The sequence below is a fragment of the Ochlerotatus camptorhynchus genome, unplaced genomic scaffold (assembly GCF_037179485.1).
Source record: "Ochlerotatus camptorhynchus isolate MF236.1 unplaced genomic scaffold, CSIRO-AGI_Acam_v1.1 ptg000176l, whole genome shotgun sequence".
Taxonomy (NCBI): Eukaryota; Metazoa; Arthropoda; class Insecta; order Diptera; family Culicidae; genus Ochlerotatus; species Ochlerotatus camptorhynchus.
The window spans coordinates 2,035,738-2,051,550 of record NW_027040666.1 but is presented as its reverse complement, the minus strand read 5'-3'; positions in this window follow the sequence as shown (position 1 = coordinate 2,051,550).

Below are 15,813 nucleotides of genomic sequence, written 5' to 3'. Positions count from 1 at the left end.
AATAGAGAGTCGCATCTTGTGCTTCCAAAAAGCGAATCTGTAAAAAAAATCATCAAATCAAAATCAAGCCATTTTAGTAGCGACGATCGTTGAAAGATTTTTACCGGAGTTCAATAAAGGAGATCAGAAAAATAGTCGCAGTGATGAAAATACCCGACAAGGATTAAAAAATAAATAAAATAAAGTAGGTATCCGAGGTTAGCTACACAACAAAAAATTCTGAATTTTAATTATGATGGAAAGATACATTCACGTAAGATTGTATCTCATTTCACGCAAACGAGAAACTTGTAAGCAATGTTGTGTACAAAGATGGGCATTTGTATACAATAATTGCATCATTTCATGAAATGTCTCAGAACATTACACGACTTATAATGTAAACTTATATGATATGTGACGCTCAATTTATGTGCATCGTATTGAACAGAAATTTACACTATTTTTTCGAACTGTGTACTCTTGCCCAGTGAGTTTAGGTAGCCCTCACCTTGAATTACTACAGAATTGCTAGAGCTTCGTTGCAGTTCCCATATTTTGTCTAAGGAAACTTTCAGGAAGCTTCAACGACTTTCTAGGAAATTCTGCGAACTATATGGAACTGTAGTGAATTTCAGGAAAGTTATCCAGACTTTAAATAAGTTCCTCCAAAGAAGCACAGAAATTCAACAACTTTCAGATACGTTCAACTTCAGGAAAATTATTCAAACATGAAAGATGTGCTTCGATCTTCAGAGAAGTTCAATAAACTTCAGGAAAATTCTGCCAACTTCTGGGACGTTTCGTGAGCTTCAGGGTAATGTCCTCCTGGTAAGTTTTACGAACTTCAAGAGAGTTTTGTGAACTATAGCAACATTAAATGAATTCAATGATGCTCTGCAAAAAGATCTTTAAACCTGAGGAATTTTTTGCAAACTTTAGGATGGTCTGTGAACCACAGGAAATTTAGGAAAGTACGGTGAACTTTAAGAAATATCTGAGAATTTCAGGAAAAAATGCTAAACTCAGAGACGTTCAAAGAACATCAGGAAAGGTTGAAGGATTTCATCGAAGTTCAACGAAATCAAGGAAAAACTTATGAACAGGGCTTTGAATTTGAATGTAACTTCTATAAGCTGTCTCATCGGGTCGTTGGTGGAGCAACTCCAACTCCATGTCTTAGAAAACAGGTATAATAGAGAGAATGTATTGCGATATCTCTTTCTCTTCTACGCTTCCCTTAAGAAATGTGACCGAGGGCATGAGCAGGCTGAATGGGCGTAAAAATGAGAGTTCGCCACCTAAAAAATTATCGTGAGTACGGCTCGCGCATGTTACATTACCGTTTACCGGTGTAAAAAGGAGCAGTTTATGAAAATTGAGGTTCACAAGTATCTAGAAGAACCCAACAAACATTGGAAGCAGCATAAGAGCTTATTCAGGCCACGATATGCTTCTTCAGCTAAACAATGGCTTATTCAGCCTTTAATCAGCTCAAATTGTTTGTTGGGAATGATGTTAACAAGAAGTTCAAACCAACAATAAAAGCTATTTGGCAACAATAAAAACCCTTTTAAAGCCATTTTCGCTAGCCGCTTGCTGAATTTACTAGAAAAATCATCAATCAAGATAGAAAAGGATTCATAAATACCATCTGATCTTAACAAAATAATTGAAATATAATCTGATCATATAAAAATCCTATTAATTTCCAAAATTATTAAAATTATTCTCTTAAAGTGGCATAGTTGTAGGTGCCATATTAAATCTTATGTGAAATGTACTTGAAAACATCGAAAAAAATAAGTCTGCCCTCGGAAAACGTCGATTTTGCTTATTATTTTTAATGGAGAAAAAAATTGTTATTTGTTAGATTAATCATTAAGCTCAGCCGAGATATTGTTTTATGATTTTCGTATTTCAAATATCGACTCATTGACAAATTAAAGTTATATCCAAGGAAATACACATTGAAAACGGAGATTGTAAAAATCAAAAAAAGTAATTGTAATATAGTGGTGGCTTAAAAGTTGGTTTTCATGGGCCATTTGTGAAAAAGTTGTTTTGCTTTAATGAAATCCCTACACGCTAACTTGAAAGTACTCATTAATGAGTAAAAAAATACCCATTTTGAAGAAAAGTGGCTTAACTCATTAATGATTAAACAATTTTACCCATTAATGAGTATCTGTTACCCATTAATGATTAACAATCACTCATTAATGGATAACAGATACTCATTAATGGGTAAAAAATTTACTCATTTTATGAGTTAAGCCACTTTTCTTCAAAATGGGTCTTTTTCAACCATTAATGGGTACTTTCAAGTTAGCGTGTAACAAATTCATAAGGTTTTAAAATGGCTTTTATAAAGAAAGCTTCCTGACTGAATTATATTTATCTAAAGCCATTTTGCTTGATCCTAACCCGTTCAGATTTATGGCAGCATTTATGGAGGCAAAGTTGCCTGCAAAAAGTTAAACGTCAAAGTTTGTTTACCTTTCGATAGTTGCGTTGTTCGATCATTGCAACGAGGTTTACTCCAGCGTTCTTCCAGGCGATTTTTTTCCGCTGGATTGTAAGCAGTTACTAAGGGAGTGTGCGGAACTGTTTTGCCCCATTTTGCATATATAATGGAACAGCTGGAAGCTCAATCGTTCCCGTAAAAGATCCCCTTCTTCCGGATGGTTCCCGAATTGCACCATCAAACGATGCAGTTTAGTACGCTTGAATGAAATTTCGAGCCTTTTGTTGAATAAAATTACTGCTATGAATCGGAAACCTGGAAATCTCCACTTACTGAAAGTTTCAGTGGTTTGCTGCTGGTACAAATGCAAATTATTTTGTTCGTCCGATCTGGAGAAGGCTGGTCTGTTTTTAGACTGTTTCATAAAGGAGACGGTCAACACCGGTCAGAATGTGCAGATGCTCAGTCGTTGCTGAAATTGACTTCCCTTGGGTAGTTAACATCGCTCGAATTTTTCATCCTACTTCGTCAACTCTTCGAGATTTCCTTGTCATAAAATTTGCTTTTATTCACTATGAGGATCCAACTTTTAAGTTGAATTTGGAAACAGAGTAATTGGGGATTTTATGATACTCTTTAACAAGTCTAACCATCAACAATGTATGCTTTTTGCTCTCATTTAAAACCGAATGGTTTTATGGTTGCTTTTATAATGATAGAACAACTTTATAGAGTATTTTATCAAGGCATTAATAAACAATTGCTAATGAAGTTTATGATTGATTAACAGAACAGTTTTATGGAGGGATTGAGAGCAGCTTTAAATTTATTTTTAAAACAAGAAAGATTTTGACTTTCTCGACAGAATATAAAAGGTTTTTAAAGCAGCAATAAGCTGATTTATTATCCAAGAATGTTTTACACTTTGAAATGCTGTATTTAAACTTAATGGATTGTTCATTTCCGTTATAAAACCATCATAAATCAGAGTGGATGTCAAGTAGCTGCTGAATTGTTACTTGGGCGTCATGCATGTAGTGAAAACCGGAAACTTCAGAATCTCTCCGAATTGGCAGACTAAAGTAAGGATCACTTTGCTGCCAAAAGCAGGCAAAATACTAGCCGAGGTTAGTTTTTCAAACGTCACAGGAAGATCAATGGGTTTAAATTTGAAACAGTCAGGAAGAAAGATCTTAATCTGAGTGTTAAAAAGGTCAGTATGTTACAGTTATCTTTATAACTTTATATGTTCATAACTTTAGAATACACTTTTTTTTTTCCTTGATTTGTTTTCCGTCGATCTTGTTTTCCGTGCTGAGCACCAATGCTACCGACGGCAGGGAGGCAGCTCTCCCACACTTGGACCCTACCTAACGACCCATCAACTCATGAACCGGGCACCAACGGCTTTACTTCCCCTCCGAAGGGAGGCGTGATCAGCGATGTTATGCCTCAGAACATCTCGGCGGCGCCGACTGGGATTGAACTCAGATCTACTGGGGTGAGAGGTAATCACGCTTACCACTACACCACCGGCGCCGTTAGAATATACTTTTGTTATATTACAGACGCTAAAATTGGCTAAACGTATGAGACATACCGGCCGTCAAACTATCCAGCCCGGCCTCAAAACAGCTATGAGGGAAAAACCGTGGCCAAGAATGATCCCAATAACGCAATTGGGTGGCTGCCGTAAATGCGACTCGGCATACGCAATTTGGATTCACTTGTCGCCATTGTAGGTGCTTCATAAACGCCATTGCCTGATAAACGTTCAGTTTTTCAAGGATGAAATCTTGATCATCAGCTAACGAAAAACAAGACATCGCTGATTTTTCGATATGTTGTGTTAAAAAGTCTAATTTGTTAAGGAAACATATAAAAACATATTGCGCGAACTCTATCTACAAACCATGAAAACCATAATAAACGAATACAATAAATGTTTTCAATACAAAATCCAAATTTTTTAGTATCGTTATATTTTTTACATGTATTTTTAATTACCTTTCATTTGGTATTTTGATCTTTGAAATCGGCCCAGTTGAACCATGAATTTTTGAAAAAGTCAAATGATTTCAAAATAAATGATTTTTTGGACTACCCTAACATTGGAATGGTCACCCTAATGGCAAAATAAAAAAAAATGTTTTGTGATAAGGAACAAAACTTATATTTTTAACCAAATTCTGAGAACTACTATATCGTTTTGCAATGGCTGAATAATAGTAAATTTAGAGACTAAACCATTGTTTAATTATTTTATTAATTTAAACATTATGAGATTATGACAAAGTTACGATATCTTACGGTACCGAAGAGGGTATCTTACTGTACCATTGAAACTTAGTATTTTAACAACGTTAGTCCCCGTTTGAATAATATTCAGCTTTTTGATCCGTAACAGTTTTGTATCATCTATGGTCCGTATACGCCTTTGTAAACGGTTAAACACTTTTTTTTTCAAAAAACCCAACATGAAATATTTTAAAACCTTCACAGATTTGATTGTAAGGATCAATACTAACTTCCTGTGAAGAAAAAACTGAGGTACTGTAAAACGGGGTAACATTGATAATTTTTTAAATTATATTCTAAATATTTTTTGCAACAATGAATATTTTTCAAGTTTTATATTTAAAAAAACAAGTACTGAGGATCCAAGAGTTAATTCGTTAGTAAATTGTTTAACGGGAATGAAAGCATTTGCACTATTTTTTTAGTTTTGTTACCGAACATCAGTATTTTGATTTGGGGTTACTTTGATAATGCTCGATGAATGTAGAAAAAAAATGCGTGAAACTGAAACATTTTAGTTCTTTAAATATGAAACTTTGAATGATTATATAATCAGAAAACATCATAAGCAATAAGACTAAAACCAAAGACATCATATCAAGAAGACTGGCAACTTTGCCAGAATCCAAGCGACAGATACAATAGCGCTGCGTTTGAGTGAAGGTGGAAGCAACGCATAGAAAAATGAGCAAATACACAAACCTTTCTTCTGAGGATGTAATCTTTGCTAGCAAATTCGTTCGAAGCATTTACCTTTGAGCGGCAGATGACGCAATTGTACCTGTCTCATAGCGTTCGTATGAGAAAATGGAAGAGTTGCCAGTCTTCTTGATTTGTTGTCTTCGCAAAAATATTAAATTTGTGATGGCTATATCGGAAATTCAATTCATAAGTGATGGTTTGAGTGCTTTTTCAAACAGGCGAAAAATACGAAAATTATTTTTTAATATATTTGTAAAATATGTAACACATACTATATAAAAACTATATACGATTTCAACGGAAACACCCTAAGCTACAATATAGAACCAATATTTCTAATTTAGAAAAAGCGCAGCGAGTAAATTTAATCTTTATATTATACTATCAAAGTTACCCGCATTATCAAAAATGTCATCAATGATATGTCATCAATATGTCATGTCTTGGTCAAATTTTTCTGTTTTTCAACGAATTTTCATCTTTACCGATATACAAAAAAATCAATTTTTAGCGGATTATCCTCAAATTTTGCATTTGAGGCTAAAATCTATCTGAGGATCTGAGAAAAGTATTATAAAAATAATAATTCATAAAAAAAAATCAATTACGATCGAAGAAGAAATCATTACACTAGTTTTTACAGAAATTTTGTTCGAGCCTCAACGTCTGTTTTCTGTCCTAGAGATGACTGCTAAATGTATAAACCCTTAAAAAGTGTCTCAAATTGTTACCATTTTGTTAAAATCTAACACTGCTACACAATTTCGTCATACGAATTAAGTTCCGTTCAAACACATGAAAACGTCATTGGATTCACTTTTTTTCGTTTTTAAGAAGAATGGATGTAAATATTCATATTTTGCGTTCTAGGTAGACTTTGTATTGTAGCTTTTGAACTAAACTATCGAACCAAAAGTATAATTGATTCTACTCTATATTCTAATTTCTCGATAGGACGGACATAGGCCAAGATGCCAAAGTGGTTCATATATAATTTATTTCATTACCATTTACAATAATGCTACACTCTAATTTTCACTCTCTTTCCACTCATATCACGTATTTTTTCCCTTAACATTCTATAAGACCACAACCGGTTCAATGAAATAAAGTGCTCCAATCACGCCGCTAGCAAGCTCGTGGCATACACATGTTCCATGATCATCCAGATGAGCTTCTGAGAAAATCAACCTACTCATCTTCTTTGTTTCTATTGCCTTCCAAATCACGTGCTGGGTAAAGCTGGAGTAAAATCTTATCTGAACATTTAATTCTGCTTGTTTTTTTTCTCAACGAGAATGATCCAAAGAAACACATGCAAAGATCATATCCAAATGAGTCAAATTAGCTTACCAGATGCTAACAACTCGATTTGCGGCAGAAAAACATTACATTGTTTTAATCGGTTCACGAATAAGGTCATTCGCGGATTCTGCATGTAAATAAGAAACAACTATACAAGTCAATTGAGTACTCGGATCACGATTTATCTTTTTTAAATTTAATTAGCTTTCATCTCACTTGATCATAATTCAGAACTTTTTCTTTATTTAAGAAACTTAGCAATAGTCTGCTAATGTGAAAAAAGAGAAAGTACCAATACGGTAACCGGTGGATGTGTCACCGGTTTTGATGAAATGTGGGAGAATGCCACCTACTTATTATTCCGATGTTTGTTAAGAAATTTGGAATCAGAAACATTGAGCTCAGATAACCTGGTTTGTTTCCCGTACCGGTTTAGAAAATCTGCGGGTTGGAAATTGTCTCGACTTTCCTGAGGCACAGAGAATCGTTGTGCTTGCCACACAATATTTAAATTCATGCATTGGTTGGCATAATAACTCTACATTAAGTATTGTAGAAGTATTTTAAAGAACACTAAATCTGGAGTATGCAAATTTTCTTATAAGAGCATCCAAGTATAGGAAGAAGAAGTAGAATTTGAAGACTCACGTTGAAGAGCACGTTCAAAAGACTTCAAGTACATGTTCAGAGAATTTCAAACATTAGATCAAATAGTCGACTAGCCTAGAGGATTTATAAAAGACAATTAAACCTGAACAATGCATTATGTCCTAAGTAACATTGACAGATTCTCTTCGTCAATTTATATAATCACGGCCAAGTTAAGACATTTCCAGCTATTTTCAGCAAACAGATCGATAAAACAAGCCATTATCTAGCATTTCAAACGACAAACACGGCAAGAAACGGTCCAATGCCCATGTTATTAACGAAAGAGAAAGTAGATAATGAGAATCGATTAATGTCACTTTGGACCTAATGCATTGTTCAGCTTGATACAATCTTCAACAAGAGACTTGAACACTTAACACTCACAGTTATGCCGCGGATACACTTGCTGGCGCCGGTGGTGTAGTGGTAAGCGTGACTGCTTTCTTAACACCCAATGGGTCTGGGTTCAATCCCAGCCGAGGTCGGTGGGATTTTTCTGAGGCATTAAAATCTCTGGTCACGTCTTCCTTCGGAAGGGAAGTAAAGCCGTTGGTCCCGGCCCATGTATGTTGAATGGGTGCGATATCCTACGCAGGTGTGGAAGCTGCCTTCCTGCACATTCGATTGCCGTCAATGGATGGCAATCGATGTCCGTCGGTGATTGGCACTAGATTGCGGAACAGAGACCGACGTTAAATAAAGGAAAGAAGAAGAAGAACTACTATGAGCATGAGCATTATTTGTATAATAATTACAATATCCTAAAACAGTCCCCATCAAGCGAGTTGGTACTGCTATAATAGATCAGTACACGGTCCCTAACCTCAGTTTTGCTCACTATAATTTTGCCTCTAAGTAAAAGAGATGGCAACATTTACGGATAAGTGAAGAGTGAGGCAAATCTTCTTGGCTGATCAATAAGTACCTAAGCCCACTTCACCTCACCAAGCATCTGTCCAGCATGGATGTGCGACTCAAACTGCTAATGCTTATTCCCGAAAACTAAACCTAAGTTGGCAACCCCATCGCGGGGATAGGAAACCTTACACCAGTGGTACTCATGCATATTTTTTCTAAAGCTGTATCTTTGGTCGATGGTAATAATTTAAGTTGAATTTTGCGTATTTTCCAATCATTTCGGCCATACATTCATATTGCAAAAATAAATTTAGGCTGAAGTGGTTGCATCATAAATATCTAAGCACCCATGCGGTCCGTGGGAAGCGCTTTGGCTATCACTGTCTTAGGCCAACCATTTACTGTCTCTGAAAATTATAACCGATACCGAAGACTACGAACCGACTCAACGGGAATGACTTTTAGTGCAAAACAGCGGACACGAATTGGACTCATACAGATTTTCAGGACATTGTTCAAGACTTTATTCAGCCTGCAGAACTTCAAGATCTTAGCTCCAAAACACTTTGGAGACTATCAAAAATCTTATTCATACTAATCCAAGTTGAACATGTTGTCAAGAGGCTCTTTTGAGTTTCACGGACTCATAAAGATTTTCTGGACATTGCTATTGAGCCTGTAGATCTTCTGAATCTTAACTCAGGAATAGTTTGGAGAGCATTAAATATGTCATTGATACCATTCTTTGATGCACATGTTGTCAGGGGGCTGTTTTGATCTTTAGGAATTAATGAAGATTTTCAGGACATTATTCAAGACTATATTGAGCCTGTAGAACTTCAAGATCTTTAGTTCCAGAATAGTTTGGAGAGCATTACATATCTTATTGCATGATGTGCATACAATAATGAAGCTTTACAAAGTTTGGATAATGTGTTGAATAAGTCGGGATCATGCGTATCAAACCACATTGAGCCTATAGAACATCAAAATCTTAACTCCAGACCATTTTGGAGAACTTAGACGACTTTTGGATCTAAAAATCATGTTTAATGATTTATGTAGGTACATACTAATACAAAACTTTTCAAATAAGCCAACGTTTGGCTTTGTATGCTACCTCTTTGTATGCAGATTCCCCAGCAAGGGTTTGCGTGGCGTCCCATAGCTCGGGCTGTGGTGAATCGATTCGTCCTATCATACCTTGTCACGGTGGAACACTTACCAAGCTTGTGCAAATGGCTGACAAAATGGTAGATACAGCAAGCGTCCAGGCTTCAGCAGTCGTTGTAACCGGCAGTACGGAAACCGGAAATCACAGTGGGAAATTCTCTCAGGGCGCACAAACACACAAACGCAAGTGGAAAACGGGACTAGGATCAAAACATACGAAACAAAATTTCGTAGCCCGGATCTCGGACTTAGGCGGAGCTTCCTTTCCTTGATTGCTGAAGCTACAATGCAGATTACACTAGTTTACAAATAAAAGTTAAAAAAATTAACTTCACTTTTTTCCTTGATTTGTTTTTCATCGATCTTGTTTTCCGTAATGATTACCAATGCTACCGACACCATGGAGGCAACTTCCACACCTGAACCCTACCTATCGACCCATCAACACATGGACTAAGGACCAATGGCATTCCTTCTCTTCCCGGCGGAAGGCGTCCTCAGAGATTGAACCCATGCGCCCATTGGGGTGAGAGGCAACACACCACTGGCGCCGCAAGTAAACTTCAATGTTTGACCTATGATTCTTATGTAAAATCGTGCACTGTGTGTGTGTATTCCCTCTAATTCCCACTGGCCGGCAGTGTTATTATGGAAGAACTCTGTCTACAATGTCGCCCATTTCAGAATGTCTGGAGAGTCACGCCCATTCCGAGGTTACTTTCACTCACAATAAGCCCCGCAAGTATGCATCACCGTTATGAAATGAATATTGGTTATACATACACACTTCCAGGTTCGAAAATATTCTTTTCAACCGTGGCATGTATTTAGTTAGTTATCTTTATTAAGGAGACTTTCAGCCGAACGATGTATTTAGTTTAATTTTGATATTTAATTTGTAAACAATCATTTGGACAGCTCTCACCATATTCTGCTCTGGTAGTAATTTCTGAAAGTGATGCGTTACATTTCTCAATGTTTTGGTTTTATCCTAACGTGACCTCAATGTTATATCACAGACAAACAGTTACCCTAATTTGGGCCCATACATAAATTAAGCAATCGACTAAATTTTCAATAGCGTACAAAAATATCCATTAGAACTGTCCCAATGACGCGTTCATCTAGATAAAATTGATAAATAGCAGATTTTTAGCGATGGGCCCAATCTTAGATCCATAGGCCAAAATTTCCCCTAGCTATCCTACTGAGATACATTTTTGAATTCAGCGCACGATTTACATGGGAAACCATCAGCGTACAAAGTTCAAATATGCTGTAAACTAGTAAACTGTAAAGCAATCATTATTGGATCCAACTGTATTGCACACTTTGACATTCTAGTAGAACTCAAAAATCAACGCCTAACGCACGGGAAGACAGGCTTGGGTTCACCTCTAAATGTGATGATAACTCAGCTCTACAATCTAACGACAGATCATAATGTTCAAATTGTGGTGAAAACCACAAATCCAATTTTTGGGAATGTAAGACTCGCAAAGCGATCCTACAATCTCGTTCTAACCGACAGGTAGGAAGCGCTCCACGTTTCCGACCAGGTACAAATTCCTCTGCTGTTAACAACGGTCAGCGAGGAACAAATTCTACATTCGTACCCGTAGGTACAAATATCACCCCTGCTTCAAATGTTTCATCTGTACCTACTCCCCTCGCTGCTAACAATGTTCAGCGAGTTAATGGAGCTACCTATGCTGCTATTGCAGCGGGTAGAAATCAAAATACTAACCAACGTTCTAACGGAAATTTTGACAATTTTGACTTAGGAAGCATTACTGCTCCTAAAATGGAATTTTTACAGAATTCATTAATTGACATGATTTCTGATATGCTTAAATCTAACTCCATGTTTGATGCTATTCAAACTGGAGTAAAATTTGCTAATAATATTGTCATGACTTTAAAATTCAGTAATGGATTTTAAAGCATTAAACATTTTAAATTGGAATGCTCGATCTCTTAAAGATAATGAAGACGAGCTATTTAATTTTTTGAGAGTTCATAACGTGCATATTGCCGTTATAACTAAAACGTTCCTTAAACCTGACCATAAGGTTAAGAAGGACGCAAATTACTTGATTTATAGAAATGATCGTCTTGATGGACCCTGTGGTGGCGTTGCCATCATTATTCAAAGACGAATCAAACATAAAATTATTTCTTCATTTGAAACCAAAGTTTTTGAAACTTTGGGAGTTTCTGTTGAAACAAAATTTGGACAACTTACGTTTATAGCTGCCTATTTGCCATTCCAATGCGTAGGCCAGCAAAAGAATTTTCTCAAGGGTGACCTCCAGAAACTTACCCGTCATAGGTCTAAATTCTTCATTGTTGGTGATTTTAATGCAAAACACCGCTCATGGAATAATGCTCAAAGCAATTCCAATGGTAATATTCTGTTTGATGATTGTTCTGCAGGTTATTACACTATTCAATATCCAAACAGCCCAACATGCTTTTCTTCTGCAAGAAATCCCTCAACTATTGATTTGGTCTTAACTGATTCATGTCATCTTTGTAGCCAATTGGTTACCCATGCTGACTTCGGTTCTGATCACCTTCCAGTAACTTTTGAAATATCCCAAGAAATAATTTCTAATCCCAACAGCTTTACTTTCAATTACCATAGGGCTGATTGGGAGCAATATCGAACATTTATGGAATATAACTTCGATCCAAACATTCCTTTGCAAACCAAAGATGAAATTAATTATGCTCTTGAATCTCTGACTACTTCTATAGTTGAAGCAAGAGCTGCCTCAGTACCAAAATGCGAGGTTAAATTCGATTCAATTATAATAGACGATGATCTTCAGCTCTTGATCCGTCTTAAAAATGTCCGTAGGAGACAATTTCAAAGAACACGCGATCCTGCCATGAAAGTTATCTGGCGGGATTTGCAAAAACAAATTAAAAAGCGATTCTCTGCCCTGAGGAACAAAACTTTTGAAAATAATGTTTCTAAATTAGACCCGAGTTCCAAACCCTTTTGGAAACTCACAAAAATTTTGAAAAAACCTCAAAAGCCAATTCCAGCGCTTAAAGAAGGTGGTAAAATTTTGATCACAAATTTGGAAAAAGCTCAGAAACTTGCTGAGCAATTCGAGAATTCCCATAATTTCAGTTTGGGTCTTACTAGTCCTATTGAGAATCAGGTTGCTCGGGATTTTCGGAATATTTTCTCTCGGGAAAATATTTTTGATGATTCCTGGGGGACTGATTTAGACGAAGTAAGGTCTATAACTAAAAAAATTCAAAATATGAAAGCTCCAGGTGATGATGGAATTTTCTATATCCTCATCAAAAAACTCCCAGAGAGTACCTTGTCTTTCCTGGTAAAATTATTTAACAGATGTTTCCATTTGGCATACTTTCCTGATAAATGGAAAAATGCAAAAGTTGTTCCAATTTTGAAGCCGGATAAAAATCCAGCTGAAGCTTCTAGCTACCCTCCAATAAGTTTGCTTTCTTCAATAAGTAAACTTTTTTAAAAAATAATTTTGAATAGAATGATGCTTCACATCAATACGAACTCAATTTTTGCAGATGAGCAGTTTGGATTTCGCCATGGGCATTCAACTACTCATCAACTCTTGAGAGTAACCAATTTAATTCGTTCAAACAAATCTGAAGGCCACTCAACTGGAGTTGCTCTTCTAGACATAGAAAAAGCATTCGACAGTGTTTGGCATGAAGGTTTGATTGCTAAATTGAAAAAGTTTAATTTTCCACTTTACATTATGAAATTAATTCAAAATTATTTAACTGACAGAACTCTGCAGGTAAATTATCAAAATTCCAAATCTAATCGACTACCTGTTAGAGCAGGAGTTCCTCAGGGTAGCATTCTTGGGCTTATATTGTATAACATTTTCACTTCGGACCTCCCTGATTTGCCTCAGGGTTGCCACAAATCTTTGTTCGCTGATGACACAGGAATTTCCGCTAAAGGAAGAAGTCTTCGTGTTATTTGCAGCAGACTTCAGAAAAGTTTAGATATTTTCTCTTCTTATTTACAAAAATGGAAGATTTCTCCCAACGCTTCCAAAACTCAACTTATAATATTTCCACATAAGCCCAGGGCTTCCTTTTTGAAACCTAGTAGTAGTCACATAGTCACTATGAACGGAGTTCCAATTTCCTGGTCAAACCAAGTGAAATATCTTGGATTAATACTTGACCATAAATTAACTTTTAAAGATCACATTGAGGGCATTCAAGCCAAATGTAACAAATATATAAAATGTTTGTATCCTCTTATAAACAGGAAATCCAAACTTTGCCTGACGAATAAACTTCTAATATTTAAACAAGTTTTTAGACCGGCCATGCTTTACGCTGTGCCAATATGGTCTAGTTGTTGCACTACCAGGAAAAAAGCACTTCAAAGGATTCAGAACAAAATTCTGAAGATGATTTTGAAGTTGCCTCCCTGGTACAGTACTACCGAAGTACATAGAATTTCGAATGTTGAGACTTTAGCACAAATGTCCAACAAAATAATTAATAATTTCCGGCAAAAATCGTTACAATCCTCAATTGCAACGATTAATTCCCTTTATACTTAGATAAGATTTAGTTTTAGTTATTTAGTTTAAGCTATCAATTGTTATACTGACATGCAGGTTTAAAAAACCTGTTTAAAATACTGAATTGCCAAGACAGGAACAATGTAAAAACACTTAGATATATATCATAACAATTAAGGCTGGTAAGTTACTGTAGTAACTGGAGCACCTAGGTTAAAAATGAAATGTAATTTATTTTGAATTTTGAACAAATAAAGAGTTAAAAAAAAAAAAAAAAAAAAAAAAAAACGACAGATCATCCTTACCGAGAACTACTACTCATCGTATCGCTACTAAAAGGCCTCCAACAACATCGAAGGTTCGTCGGATGCATCCTGAAAAGGTAAAAGCTGCGAAGGAAGAATTCAGAGTCAGGTGAGATTTAGTCAGTCCTTTACACTGTGTGTCCAAAACAGAAGGTCAATGGCGTTTCTTTTGAGATTACCGCCGTTTGAATCAGGCAACGACATTAGATCGATACTCAGTCCCTCACATCCATGATTTGTTGAACTCGTTCCATAGTAAGTCCATGGGTTTCTTTAAGATAGGGTTTCTGATCTAATTGCCGTTCTACTAAGCACAACCCGCTCTTTACCTATCTTTTTCCAATGAAAAATGCAATGACTCTACAATAAATTAATTCTAATTTGTTTACCTTTCCACAGGTACCGTTAGCGGCGCCGGTGGTGTAGTGGTAAGCGTGATTACCTCTCACCCCAGCAGGCCTGGGTTCAATCCCAGTCGGCGTCGCCGGGATGTTCTGAGGCATAACATCTCTGATCACGGGGAAGTAAAGCCGTTGGTCCCCGGTTCATGAGTTGATGGGTCGATAGGTAGGGTCCAGGTGTGGGAGCTGCCTCCTTGGCGTCGGTAGCATTGGTGCTCAGCACGGAAAACAAGATTGACGGAAAACAAATCAAAGAAAAAAAAACAGGTATCGTTGGATTTAAAAAAAATAGTCAAATAGTTGCATCTGGATTCGAAATTTATCCTGAGAGTTTTAATTCTTTCCAAACGCATTGAAACGACATTAGGTTTTCTTCGTCCTACATATGAGGACAGAAAAAATGATTTTTGAGAACAATTGGTATATCCGGCGCCGATGATGTAGTGGTAAGCGTGACTGCTTTCTCACCCTAATGGGTCTGGGTTCATTCCCAGCCGAGGTCGGTGGGATTTTTCTGACGCATACGGTTACGGTACGGGATTTTTCTGACGCATACGTATACGGTTTCAAAAATAAATTTTCTTACGGTTTCTTACAAGGGAGGCGTTCAGAAATAACTTAAGAAACCACGAAGAATACCGAACATGTTAATGTTCAATGTTAGATCGTACTATGGGGGAGCATGGTCCCGAGGGGGACGACTCTATCTACGATGCAAAAAAGATTGTGTTTTGCTGTGGCTAGCTGCGCGCACGCTGAGTAGATAGAAAGAAGATTGATGACGATTTTGAAGATTTCCTGCAAAAAGATGATGCGCGATGCAAGTATATGCGAGAAATGAAAGAAGATTTTTCGAAGATTGATTCGCTAGTGTGAAATTTGTTGAGCATCTAGACTTGAGATTTTGATGTGTCGCCCCCCTCGCATGGTCCCTAGATTCATTATTATTCACCTCTGATCTATAATTCGCATTATCATTTTTCTGCAATGTTGTGAGCCTACATCGCCGAATGTGCCTGAATGATGATTTATGTTAGTATGGAAATTACGAAAATTATTCATGTATTTTTGCTGGAAATTGTTGGGACTGTGATTTGAGTAACAACGTGAAATTAATTATGTATTCA